The sequence below is a fragment of the Dipodomys merriami genome, unplaced genomic scaffold, assembly GCF_024711535.1.
Source record: "Dipodomys merriami isolate MVZ:Mamm:240054 unplaced genomic scaffold, mDipMer1.0.p SCAF_2459, whole genome shotgun sequence".
In the NCBI taxonomy this organism is placed as follows: Eukaryota; Metazoa; Chordata; class Mammalia; order Rodentia; family Heteromyidae; genus Dipodomys; species Dipodomys merriami.
The window spans coordinates 36,102-50,178 of NW_027203892.1; positions in this window are offsets into that span (position 1 = coordinate 36,102).

Here is a 14,077-nt window from a genome sequence, read left to right on the forward strand (position 1 = left end):
CTATGAAAGGAAGTTCCAGATCAAAACCATACCAATCTCGACAATCCCTTGCAATCTCACATTTTTCTGATATTGCCATGTCTAGTTATTTCTAGTGAATAGAACATGGCAGAAATGAGAGATATCATTGTTCAGATTGCAATATAAATAGCCGTTGCTCTCACAGTAGGATCTCTTTCTCTTGCTCTCTCTTGCTCTCTCCTTCTCTCTCTCCTTCTCCTATACTCTTTGCCCTGGGTGAAACAAATGCATGTGTGAGCTGTCTACGGAGAAGGCTCCATGACAAGGAGCTGCAGCTCCAGATGACAGCTGGAAGACATGAGTGGGATGCAGTCAAGCCTGGAAGTGACTCTGACTTAAGTCCAGGTTTTGAATCTATCTCTTTTGGTTTCTGAATAATAATCAGCTGGGCACAACTTCCCCAATGAGAAAATAATACCCAAAGGTGGCAGGTGGCCATTCCTACAGACTATGCAGAAACCATGTCCAGAATGGCAAAAAGTAGACTTTTTTCCAAGTCTTTGATGCCTTGGCAGACAGTCTCCTCCAGCGAAGTCTCTCATTCCTATCATGCAACAGAACCAGACTGCTGCATCTTTCCACTGCAGATGAGTGCCCTGCAGTGATTTAAACAATGGCCAGAAAGAGGATGAGACCACCTTGGTAAAATGCATCCAGCTGTAACAAGGATGTTACATTCTGAAGTCTCTTTACTGCACGTAGGACCAGATACTGTGGTTCCAAATAGCATGCCCTTTGGCTTTGTGAGACAGAAATCTTTACTTCCATCTAGAAAGATGGGCAAAGAAAAAGAAGGTCCTTGGCTAGGTTTCTCATGACAGAGCAGTTTGATACCAGATGAGGCCAAGAGTCACAGGTACTATATCTCTGCAGAAACCTATCCCCAAAGAAGAGTGATGGATGGAAGTCAGCTCAGAGAGAATGAGTGAGTTTCAAAGTAGTGCTGACTAGCATCTTGGGATGGCCCCTGGCTTCTGGCTTGATTAACCATCTCTGCTAAGTGTGTCTGAAGATGTATAAGCACAGGCTTTCTAAACCATAGAAATAAATGATACACACAAACAAAAACTCCCACAGAGCAGGATATAGGTCAAGCTTGTCCATTCCAAGTCAATTGACCTGATTCAACACTTCAAGTATTTCAGTGTTTATATAAAAGTGCCTATGTGCCAGGTGCTGGTAGCTCATGTCTGTAATCCTAGCTACTCAGTAGGCTGAGGATGGTGGTTTAAAGTCAGTCTGGATAGGAAAGGCTGTGACAGACTTTTCTCCAAAAATCACTCAGAAAGCTAGAAGTGTCATGGCTGCTCAAATGGTAGAGTGCTTGCCTTGAGCTGAAGAGCTGAGGGACAGCTCCCAGGCCCAGAGTTCAAGTACTATGACTGAGAAAAAAAAAGAAGTGCCTATGAATCAATTCTTACATATTGTTTTTCCCATATAGAAAATCTGTAAGAAGCCGGTGGTGGCTCACACCTATCCTAGCTACTCAGGAGGCTGAGATCTGAGGATCGAGTTTCAAAGCCAGCCCGGGAAGGAAAGTTCATGAAAGTCATCTCCAATAAACCACCAGAAAACCAGAAGTGGACCTGTAGCTCAAGTGGTAGAATGCTAGCCTTGAGCTGAAGAGCTGAGGGACAGTGCTCAGGCCCAGAGTTCAAGCCCCATAACCACCAGAAAAAAGAAAAGAAAAGAAAAGAAAATCTGTATGAACACATCAGTAATGTTTTTTGCATGCAAAAAATGATACCTGTTGTTGCAGAGAATAATTACACATGTTTGAAATCTCCAAATCTTGATTTTCTATTATGTAAGGATCATCCAAATCTATCTTCACCAGTTCATTTTATTCTTAAGAATCATCCTAAGAATTGTGTTTTATTTATTATTATTCAAACACACACACACACACACACACACACACACACACACACACACACACACACACACACACAAGACTGCAGCTTAAAATTACAAGTCAGGCATTTAAGTGTGGAATCTAGAATTGGAACCCAGCTCCAACCACACTCATGTCCACAACTCGATGAAGAGGAATGCAAGCAAGCAATTACTTGATGATGTTTTTGTTTAATTTTGCTGTACCACTTGAATAACAGCTCCACTTCTGGCCTTTTGGTGATCAATTGTCAATAATAGTCTTAAAGATCTTTCCTACCTGGGTTCACTTCCAACTGTGATCTTCAGATCTCAGCCTCTTGAGAAGCTCTGCTTTAGGTGCTTTGTTTCCCTGAAAGCCCAAATAAATTTATAGCTATAAAAGAGGATGGGGGCGGGGGAGGGAGGATGTATCTGATTTGTTAGCCAAGCTCCAAGAGCCAAGTATCACTTTTTTTCACCCATTTAGACTTAGAAAAATATGCATATCTAGATATGAACATTTTTACAGACATGACTAGAGAACATGATTTAAAGGTGGAACTATAGGGATAAAAGGGAGGGAGAATGATAGGGTATAAATAAGATTAAAATACATTGTGACTAGGTAAGAAAATGGTATAAGGAGACACATTTAAAGCTACTGAATGAGGTGGTAGAGGGATATGGAAACTCAGGATCCAGCAGGCACTGTTCCTTAGCTATTCTGCTCAAAGATATTGTTCTATCCCTTGATCCACAGCTCCACTTCTGGCTTCTTGATAATTAATTGGATATAAGTGTCTCACAAAATTTTCTGTCCCAGTTGGCTTTGAATCAAGATCCTTGGATTTCAGCCTTCTGAGTATCTAGGGTTGCAGGTATGAACCACCAATGCCTGCCTACATTTGTTTCAAGGATGGAACAAAAGAAAGTGATGGAGGAGTGAGTTTAACTGAGATGCAGTGTATGCATGTATGGAAATATCCTGAGATCTTTCTTTAGACAACTAATTACATGATAAGAATCATCTTTAAAAAGAGTTTGTTCTGGGTGCCAGTAACACACTCCTATAATCCTAGCTACTCAAGAGGCTGAGATCTGAAGATCACACTTTGAAGTGAACACAGTCAGGAAAGACCATTAAGCCTCATATGGCCAATTAATCACCAAAAGGCCAGATGTGGCAAGTGGTACAGTACTCGTTTTAAGTAACAATTAAAACAACAATGTCAAAAAAGCCATGCTCAGACACAGCTCCCAGGCCTGGAATTCAGGCTCAAATATATTTACTGATGAGTTTATAAGCTAAATTTAGCTTCCACGTAGAAGGGGAAACAGGCATTGACTTCATTTAATATTTTTTGAATGTAATGTTTTGAATGTAACTTAAATCTCATTTTTGGTGACATTAAATGACAGCTCACCAGGAGTTCCCCACCTCCCCAACAAACACATACACACACACACACACACACACACACACACACACACACACACACACACACACACACACACACACACACACACACACACACACACACACACACACAGAGGACTAGAAACTGACCAAGGTAAGAATCGCTTCCTGCATTTCTAGTGAAAAAGACAATTGAATGATGCTCATTTGTAGTTGGATAGTCTTATTTTTGTCGGTGGTGGGGCTTGAACTCTGGGCCTGGGAAATATCTCTCAGCTCTTCAGCTCAAGGCGAGCTGAAGTACTCTACGACTTGAGCCACAGCATCACTTCCAGTGATGCTCATTTTTATCTTAGTCTTAGCATTCAAGATATCCAGTTTTCCCCCAAGACTGATTTTATGGAGCTCATCCAGTGCTGAAGTTCATGAATTTTAGTGGGCTGTTGAATGAAACAAAGATTGATACACAGAGCATTCTCCTAAGTGGTCATAGAAGACCAGATAATGATTGTATCCCGTGATCATGTTGACACAGTCAGTGATGGAGATGACTCATACATGTCAGTGTTCATAAGGTTTGAAAACATATTTTATGTACCTCAAGAAAGAAAACATCATGAGTGGGCTGGGAAGTTGGCTCAGTGGTAGAAGCGCTTGCCTTGCAAGCCTGAGGCCCTGGGTTCGATTCCTCAGCACCACATAAGCAAAAGGAAAAAAGCCGGAAGTGGTGCTGTGGCTCAAGTGGTAGAGCGCTAGCCTTGAGCTGAAGAGCTGAGGGACAGAGCCCAGGCCCAGAGTTCAGGCCCCACGACTGGACCCAAAAAAAAAAAAAAGAAAAGAAAACATCATGAGTGAGTGAGAGATCTGGGTCTGAATCACACAGTAGCCATACTCTGGGCCCTGGCTCTCCCTCTATATATAGCTGTCACCCCAGCACTATGGAAGATGGTCAAACAACAGCAGGTAAGCTGAGCAAGTAAGTCTGCTTCAAAATGGAAAAGACCATCTGACCTGTGGTTGGAATTGGCATATTTGTGGAATATTCTGCAATATCCTTATGCCTAAATTCAACTCAACCTAAAACATGGGAGGTGCAGAAAGACTCCAAGGTAGGCCTCTTGATAGATCTCAAGGAGTGGGAGAAGAGAGCAGGAAGGGCAAGGCATAGCTCCCAGTTATCCTCTCAGTCTCTCTGTTCCTTATGCTCCCTTCCCCAAGCAACCACAGGAGCCACAACTCAGGACAAAAATGAGAAAAATGTATCTCTCTGGTCACAGGAGTTGGGGTCCCAAGATTGACTGACTGATTTTGTTCTCTGTTCTCCTGAAGGTTAACCCTGGATTTGAACACATTTTAGCAAATGTATGACAGAAAGGAAGCACGAATGGATGCAGAAGATTTCACACATCATAGAGATAGGGGATCATCCTGACACTAGAGCCCCCTTCTGTCAACTCAACAAATGAAGGCCTTGATTCCAAGGCCTTTGGAACCCTGGTTTCTTCAATACAATTAATATTGTACTTAGCATGCTGAAACATGGCTTGTGTTTTCATGGGTCCCACAGTTGTTTTGAAAAGTAAGAGAATGCTTTCTCAACCTTTTAAAACATTTTGCTAAAAAGAAATGAAACCCTAGAGATTTGAAGCAAATGACCATGTATGGCATTTTCTAAGTGTCAATATTCCTTCCAACCCACAGTGGAAAATTGCCCAGTATCGTATACAATACAGTTATGACCCTGTAAATAATTACCTTTATTACAAGTGAAAAACAAGATTTAAAGTTACATTTCTGATCCAATTATTAACTGCCTGCTTTGCAAGAGCAAAAAATGTTTTAAAAATGCTCACAGGGTATGAGAGAGCAAACTATGATTGACTAAGATAGATAAAAGGTAGGTTGTATTACAAAGCTATCATTTAAAGTAAGTTGGCAATGTCATCTAAAGCATCCACCCCTCAAGGATGGACAGAAACACATGCTCCCATAAACCAGTTTGGTCAAAGAAAGTCATAGGGACATTCAATGTTTCTGACCTTGCATTCTGCAGATGATGCAACTGAAGCACCAGTAGGAAAGGGGACAAGTCCCCTGTGGACAAAATCCAGGTGGTGGTGGCCATGCAATGATAATGGTCCCTTGGCATTCTGGTGTCAACTCTGCTCAAAACCAGATGTCCTATGCTCCTGTGAAAAGATAGAGAAAATGAAGTTGTTGGTGCAAGTTTCACAGGAAGTGCTAAAGACTCATGTGAGCGAAAATGACATCCTTTTTCTACTCTTAGGCTTCTCTGAATTATCAGTATGCCATTGTACACTGTGAATCTCTTAGTGGACATTTATTGTATACAAAGCAGGACTTCATCCCCACTGTCAACTCCTTTCTCCAAATCTCCATCTTTTCTTGTATCAACAGGAGTAACAGACCTCCTCTTACCATGGCTTCCAGTCCCTGGTGGGGAGGGGGATCAAGAGGAGGGGCACTTACTGGCAATGAGGGTGTCCTCTTGATGGCACTGCAACAAGGCACATATAGACCAGGAAGACGGAGGTCCACAGGCAAAGAGACATCAGTGTAGCAGATGCAGTGCCAGTTCGGGAAAGGTGGCAATGAATATGGCTCCAGCTCCATGACCACCAGAGATCCTGGCAGAACTGACCAACCCTGGGGCCATACTGGGGGTAGCAAGGAGGTCTCTGAGACAGCCCCACCCTTCATTCTCCCTGGGGATCTAGGGCACCTTAGTCCATGTCTATATAGCTCTGCAAGTGCGTTCCCAATCCCCTCACCCAGCTTCAGGTCCTTTGACACACACTTACAGTACCTTGACCTGCACTTCCGGTCCTATGAGTGTGTGTGTGTGTGTGTGTGTGTGTGTGTGTGTGTGTGTGTATGTGTGTGTGTGTGTCTTTGTGCCTGTGCGCACGTGTGTGCATACACACGTGTGTGAAGTGGCCCACTTACTTTGAACTAGCCCGAGCCCAGGAGGGCATCACACACATGCCGCAGTCACACGACTATGAGGATGGAGATGCATGCAGTCAGGCTGAAGATACCCTAGGATTCACATCACAGCAACAGGTGCAGCACCAGTTGGGGAAGGAAAGAAATGAACATGGCCTGGGTCCTGAGACTGCTGGTGGATGCAGTGGATTCAAGAAGCCTCAGGGTGGACCCCGGAGACAATGCAGGGCAGATTCCTGAATTCCCGCTTCTTTTTTGGGTGGCCACTGTGGTGACACTCACATCCAGGTGGGTGTGCATGTGTGCGCGTCTGTGCATGCATGTCCCTCACCAGCGTGCATGATTATGTGCAGTGCATGTGCATTCTCTTACCCTATGCACACGCACATGCCCTTCTCACACACTTCTGGGCTGGGATTCTAAATTTCCTGAGAAGCTGGAGGATTAACAAAAGGGATGGGAATGTCGCTTAGTGGTACAATGCCTGTCTAGCATATGCATGAAACCCTGGGTTCGCAACCCAGATGCCCCTCAGTAGATGAATGGATCAAGAAAATGTGGTATTTATACACAATGGAATTCTATGCCTCCATCAGAAAGAATGACACTGCCCCATTTGTTAGGAAATGGAAAAACTTGGAAAAAATTATATTAAGTGAAGTAAGCCAGGCCCAAAGAAACATAGGTCCCATGATTTCCCTTATTTGTAATATCTAGTATAGTATGAGTCAAGCGGAAAAGGTCAGATAATGTGATGTCAGGAAAATGAACCCATATATATGTATTTTAATGTTTTTTTTCTTTCATGCATGTGTTTCTAACGCATTTATAAGATTATCTCTTTGTTGCTTTGTATGTCCGTCCCCCACAGGATAACCCCTGCTTTCACTATATTTGATGTCAGTATAACTTGTGAAGGAGATGGGGAAAAACTAGTTGTTTAAGGATACAGGTGGACCTGTTGCAACAATGAGAAGTACAAGTTGTCATGTCCAAAATGAGCTTTACAACGTTGGTGCGGGGGGAGGGCGGAGGCAGGAAAGGAGAAGGATTGGGATGGGGGGAGGGGGGAGGCTGGGAAGGGATGTGAAGGGTAAACAAAGGAGGAGGCTGCAATGCTTGGTAAGAAATGTACGCATTATCCTGCCCATGTAATTGTAACTCCTCTGTACAGTATGTTCACAAATAAAATAAAATTAAATTAAAAAAAAAAGAAACCCTGGGTTCGATTCCTCAGTAGCACATAAACAGCAAAAAACTAGAAGTCGCTCAAGTGTTAGAGCTCTGGCCTTGAGCACAGCAAGGAACAATGACAGTGTCCAGGCTCTGAGTTCAACCTCAGGACTGGCAAAAAAAAAAAAAAAAAAAAAAAAAGAACAAAGCTCACTCGTAAACGGAATACAAAATCTATTTTATAGATAGTGCTCCAACCGAGCAGGGTGCCATGCTACATCCTCCACTGGATGCTTTCCAGTAGCAACTGGGAAAGTCTCACCTCAGGTCTAGATTCCAGCGGTCATGGGTCCTCCAGCCTCTCAGGAGATATAGAAGCCCAGCCGGGAAGTGTGAAGAAGGGGCATGCATGGTCACAAACTGTGACAGTACAAACGTGCAATGGGCATAAGCACAAATGCTGGTGAGGGACACTCATGGGCACACACATGCACACAGTCCTGGATGAGTCTGGAAGCACACCACCATAGCGGCCACCCTTTAAGGAAGCAGGAGGCTTGGAGTCTGTCTGCCCTGCATCCTCTCCCGGCTCCGGCCTGAGGCTACTTGGTTCCACTGCATCCACTGTGTCCACCGACAGTCTCAGGACCCAGGCTGTGTTTGCTGCCATCCTCCTGCAGCTGGTGCTGCACCTGCCGCTGGCACAAGAAACCCAGAAATCTCTATGCCCTAGCTGCGTGGATCTCCATCCTCCTAGTCCCTGTCGGTATGTGACCATGCATGCCTATGATGCCCACCTGGAGTACGGCTGGTTTGAAGTAAATGGGCCACTTCACCCCACCCCTTCTTCAGCTAAGGGTTAGCTCTCTACCACTTGAGCCACAGTACCACTTCTGGTTTTCTGGTGGTTTATTGGAGATAAGAATCTAATGGATTGTGTGGGGGGGGCGGGGAGAGGCTGGAAAGGGATGTGAAGGGTAAACAAAGGATGAAGCTGCAATGCTTGATAAGAAATATACTCATTATCTTGCCCATGTAATTGTAACCCCTCTGTCCAGTATGTTCACACACACACACACACAAAAGAATCTAATGGAATGGTCTGGGAAGGTGGCTCAGTGGTAGAGCACTAGCCTTAAGCTGAACAACTGAGGGACAGCGCCCAGGCCCAGAGTTCAGGCCCCACAACCGGACCCAAAAACAAAAAAAGAAAAAAGAAAGAAGAAGAAGAATCTAATGGACTTTCCTGCCTGGACACTGTTTTTTTTTTGTTTTTGTTTTGTTTTGTTTTTTCCAGTCATGGGGCCTAAACTCTGGGCCTGGGCACTGTCTCTCAGCTCTTCAGCTCAAGCCTAGCACTCTACCACTTGAGCCACAGCACCACTTCTGGCTTTTTTTCTTTTTGCTTATGTGGTGCTGAGGTATCAAACCCAGGTCCTCATGCATGCAAGGTAAGCGCTCTACCACTTAGCCACCTTCCCAACTCCTGCCTGGACATTCTTTCAATTGCTATCCTCAAATCTCAGCCTCTTGAGTAGCTAGGATTGGAGGCATGCGCCACCACTGCTGAGCTATCTCAAAGATCTTTTAAAGGGAAAAGAATTAATAATGCATTAGGCACTGGTGGCTTCCACCTGTAATTCTAGCTACTCCGTAGGATGAGATTTGAGGATCTCTGCTTAAATCCAGCCTAGGCAGCAAAGTCCATGAGCTTCTTCTCAACAATTAATCACCAGAAAACTGCAAATGGCCCTGTGCCTCAAAGTGGGAAAGAGCTAGCCTTAAGCAAAAAACCTCAGGGATAGTGCCCAGGCCCTGTGTTCCAGTCCCAGGACTGGCAAGAACAGCAGCATTAAAAATGAGCTTGGTGTAATAAAGCCATACTCACAAACACAGAAGGCAGAAGGCAGAGACAGGAGGTTTAGGGATGGAGGACAGGTTGGCCTGTATAGTGAGTTCCAGTCCAACCTGGGCTACGTAGCAAGACTTAGTTCCAAATCCATTCTCCTCTTACCCCATAAAAACCTAGTAAGTTCACTCACAGAAGAATCTCAGAGAGCTGTTCCTCCATAATGCTATTTCATTTGGTCAAATATTGTCACATGCTACTTTATTCTTTCTTTTTTTAAAAAGTCTCCATAAGTAGTTACTGACATTTATCATTGTTGGGTCATACATGAGGGTTATTAAGCCATCCCAACATATACTTTTTCCCTATTGTTGGTTCTTTTTATTCTCTCCCTCCTTTCTTTCCTCTGTTTACCCCTACCTTTTCTTTACTAGTTCCTGATTTTCTCTTTTCATTTTCTTGTTGCACTTTTCCTCCCTTTCATCTGTTCCTCCCTTCCTTTCTGAGATAGAATTGGGTGATGTAGCCCAAGATGTACTGAAATTTATAATTTTCCTCCCTCAGTATTGTGTCTGGTAGTCCTACAGGAGTATGCTATCATGACTGGCAAATTCCCAGTGGGAGAGAATACTGGCCCATTATCTTTTTCCATAAAGTTCTCCCAAGATTCCCTAGGCTGTTCACACACATTAGGCTGTTTCATGTCTTATATGTCTCTTAGGCTCTTTTCTGAATTTCCTTTTTTGTTTCCTGTCCCATTCTGTGGCCCTTAGTCTTGGGATGGTTCCAACTAGTGCCTCTCTGAGACCATGAATCTTGGGCACAGACTCATTCAGGCACTGGATACGGCAAGAGCATAGATGAGGTGTAGATTGTCCCTTCATTTCATGACCTATGAGCATTAACTGAGCAGGACCCCTTAGTCCCAGTTTCAAAACTATACCTGTCCTGACAATCGCCTGCAATCTCTCATTTTTCAGATGTGGCCACATCTAGTTATTGGTTCTAGTGAATAAAACGTGGAAGAAATGAGATGAGAGATATCACTTCTCAGATTGCAATATAAATGGCTGTTACTCTCACAGTGTGATATTTCTCTTGCTCTCTTGCTCTCTCTCATTCTCTTTCATCCTTTGCTCTGGCCAAAACAACTCCATGTGTGAGGAGTCTATGGAGAAGGCCCCATGACAAGGAGTGGGAAGTAGTCATGTCTGGAAATTACTCTGATTTACATCCAGGTTTTGAATCTATCTCTTTTGGTTTATGAATAAAAATAGACAACTAATGAGTTGGGCACAACTTCCCAAATGAGAAAATGATATCCAAAGGTGGCAAATGGCCATTCCTATGGACTAAGAAGAAACGAATCCTGAATGGCAAAAAGTAGATTGTTCCAAGTTTCTGATGGCTTAACAGACAAGTCTTCTCCAGCAAAGTTTCTCATTCCTCTCATGCAACAGAACCTGGCTGCATTATGCTCCCACTGCAGACCAGTGCCCTGCAGTGATTGAAACAATGGCCATAAAGAGGATGCGACCACGTTGTTAAAATGTATCCAACAGTAACAAAGTCACCTAGAGGAGATGTTACATTCTAAACATTACTGCACAGAGAAGCAGACATTGTGGTTCCAAAGCATGCCCTTTTGCTTTGTGCAATACAAATCTTAACTTCCATTTAGAAAGATGGGGCAAAGAAAAGGAGGTCTTTCTCTAGGCTTTTCATGATGGAGCACTATGATATCAGATGAGGCCACAGTGTCACAGGTACTGTATCTCTGCAGAGACCTGTCCCCAAAGAAGAGTGATGGATGTAAGTCACCTCTGAGAGAATGAGTTTCAAAGTATCGCTGACTAACATCTGGGGATGGCCCTGGCTAGATTATCCATCTCTGATAAGTGTGTCTCTGATAAGTATCTGGAGATACTTAAGTCTGGAGATGTCTAAGCACAGGCTTAGATAAATGATATACACAAATAAAAACTCCCACAGAGCAGGCAATTTATAAACCTTTTCCATTCCCAGTCAACTGACCTGATTCAATAGTTCAAGTACATCAGCGTTTATAAATGTGCCTATGAGCTGGACACTGGTGGCTCAAGCCTTTAATCCTAGCTATTCAGGAGGCTGAGATCTGTGGATCAAGGTTTAAAGCCAGTCCTAGGAGCAAAGTCCGGGGACTCTTATTTCCAATAAATCACTTAGAAAACAGGAATCATCACTTTGGCTCACATGGTAGAGTGCTCTCCTTGAGTTGAAGAGCTGAGGGCAGAGCCTAAGGCCCAAAGTTCAATCCCAATGACCAACCAAAAAAAAATGCCTTGCATGTTGCTTTTCCCATATTGAAAATACATAAGAACACATTAGTAATGCTTTTTGAATGCAAAAAAATGTTACCTGTTGTTGCAGAGAATAATTACACAGCATGTTTGAAGTCTCCAAATCTTGGTTTCCTATTGTGTAAAGATCACCGAAATCTATCTACACCATTTTATTTTATTCTTAATAATCATCCTAAGAATTGTGTCTGACAATTCTTCCCCCAATATCATTCTCTGTGAGAATCTTCTAAGATATTACCTTCTCTAGGAAGACTTCCCGAGCACTGTTGCTACCAGATCATGTGAAAGAATCATCACCAAGTAGTCACACTTTGGTGTTCTCAGACATGTCATTATGGTTTCTATTTTCTTCCTCTACTCCAATACAGTTTTTAAGCAACTGATACACTGTAGCCAGTAAACCAAATGCATCCTTCCACCTTATTTAGTAAACCAAATTCCCTAGAAGGTTGTTGGGCTCATTAATGTCCCTGCAATGAGCTTTCCCATCATGACAGCAAACCAGAGGGACTGTGACAGAGAACAACCACGTAGATTACAAAGGCTTCCAAGTTTCATATCCAGCCCTATGATGAAATGTTCATGCCCTCTCTCTTAAGAGAAAAGGAAATGGGCAGTTCACATTTGTGACCCCCTTCTTAGGTCATTGGCATAATCTACAAGCATAGTTAAGTACTTCAAAAATGTTGCTGGATTAATGAAGGTAATGCAGAAATTACTTGACCTCATTCCTTTCAAATTGATCAAAATAAAATTGATCAAAAGTAAGAATTGTTCAAGATTATATACCTTAAATGGAAGCACTTAATGTAACTTTTAGGGCAAAATTCCATAGAGAGGCCCTTGAGCAGCATTTTCTTAAAAATATAATTTTGAATGTCCTTATTCTTTAGTTGTACAAAGGAGTTCCCATGTAACAAAGCAGTTCACGAATACAATATATCTTGATCAATGGTACCGCTTTCAACCGATCCTTTCCCTACCTAGCCCTTCCCTCACTCTTAATTTTGTAGCAGATACATTGGATTCTTGACTGCATTTCCCCCCTCTTTACTATTTGTTCACACTTTTCCTATTGACCCCACCCATTTTTTTCCAGTATCTGCTTCCTGATGTTTCATTTTGCTAAAATCTTTGTCTTTCTAAGGAATTACATATTTGAGATCTCCCTTCAATCCACCATATTTCTGTGAATACATTTGTGTATACATGCTTATCACCAAACGTATTTACTGATGCGTTTATAACCTAAATCTACCATCCACAATAGAAGGGGAAACATGCATTGACTTCACTTATTTTTTGAATGTAACTTACTTAAATCTCAATTTTGGTGACATTAGATGGCAGCTCACAAGGAGTTCTCCACCTCACACACACACTGGAACAGGAATTGACTAAAGTAAGAATCTCTCCCTGCATTTCCAGAGTAAAAGACATGATGTTCATTTGTCTTATTCTTAGCAAAGGTAGCAAAATGATCTTTGTTAATGCAACCTGCAAAAGCAGATCTTTGAACCAGTACAGGGCAGCACTGAGAAATGGTTCCATGAGCCTCTAGGACATTCCAGCTCCAAATCTCAGCATCCTAGCTTCAGAAAGCTCCATGAACACAACTCAGTGACACTTGGTATTGCTCAGCTGTGAAAGGAGGACAAGCAATGAGTTTGGGGGCACTGGGAACACAGGAGTCTACTACTTATAATGAAGGGCACAGTGTTTAGAAGAAAAGAAAGGGGAGAGTCAACCAGCATCCAGGAAATTATAAATGATTAGGTTTATGTAGTAACGGACAAAAAAGCAGACAAAAGACAAATAACCCAATTGAGATTGAACAATTTCACTTCATATGGTGGCACAACGGTTCTTTCTGAGGGCACAGCTTGTGTATCAGTACTCCTGAGGAACAAGTGGAGGACAAGAAATGTCCAAAAAAAATAAAAGCAAGCAGTAACCTGTATTTCTTTTCACCTCTCCAATTGCTGCTTTTTGCCACTAGAACAAACATGGCCTCTTGGGCACTGGCCACAGCATCTATAACCACACTGGAGGCATGAATTCAAATTGAGCTTTGCTACCTATGGGAGAAGGTTGCACAGAGTGCTTTGGAAGCAAACATATGGATCGAAAAAGCCTGATGAATCCAGCAAAGATAAAAACTCACAATCAGTACTGTCATCTTCCCAGCACTCTTTCCATTCTCACACACTTTGGGATTCTCCTGGAGACTTTATTTGCTTTTATGCTATATCCATGCCATCACAAAATACTACATGTTGGGCTTTTAAACTGCATGCAGAAACTGAACATACCACTGTGTCTACCTGTAATTCAATCCACATGAGTGCAATGCATCCTTATTCCCATACCTGCAAACTACAGTCCCTAAACAAGGTCTCCCATCCCTACTCTCTTTCAAACACTATCACACTA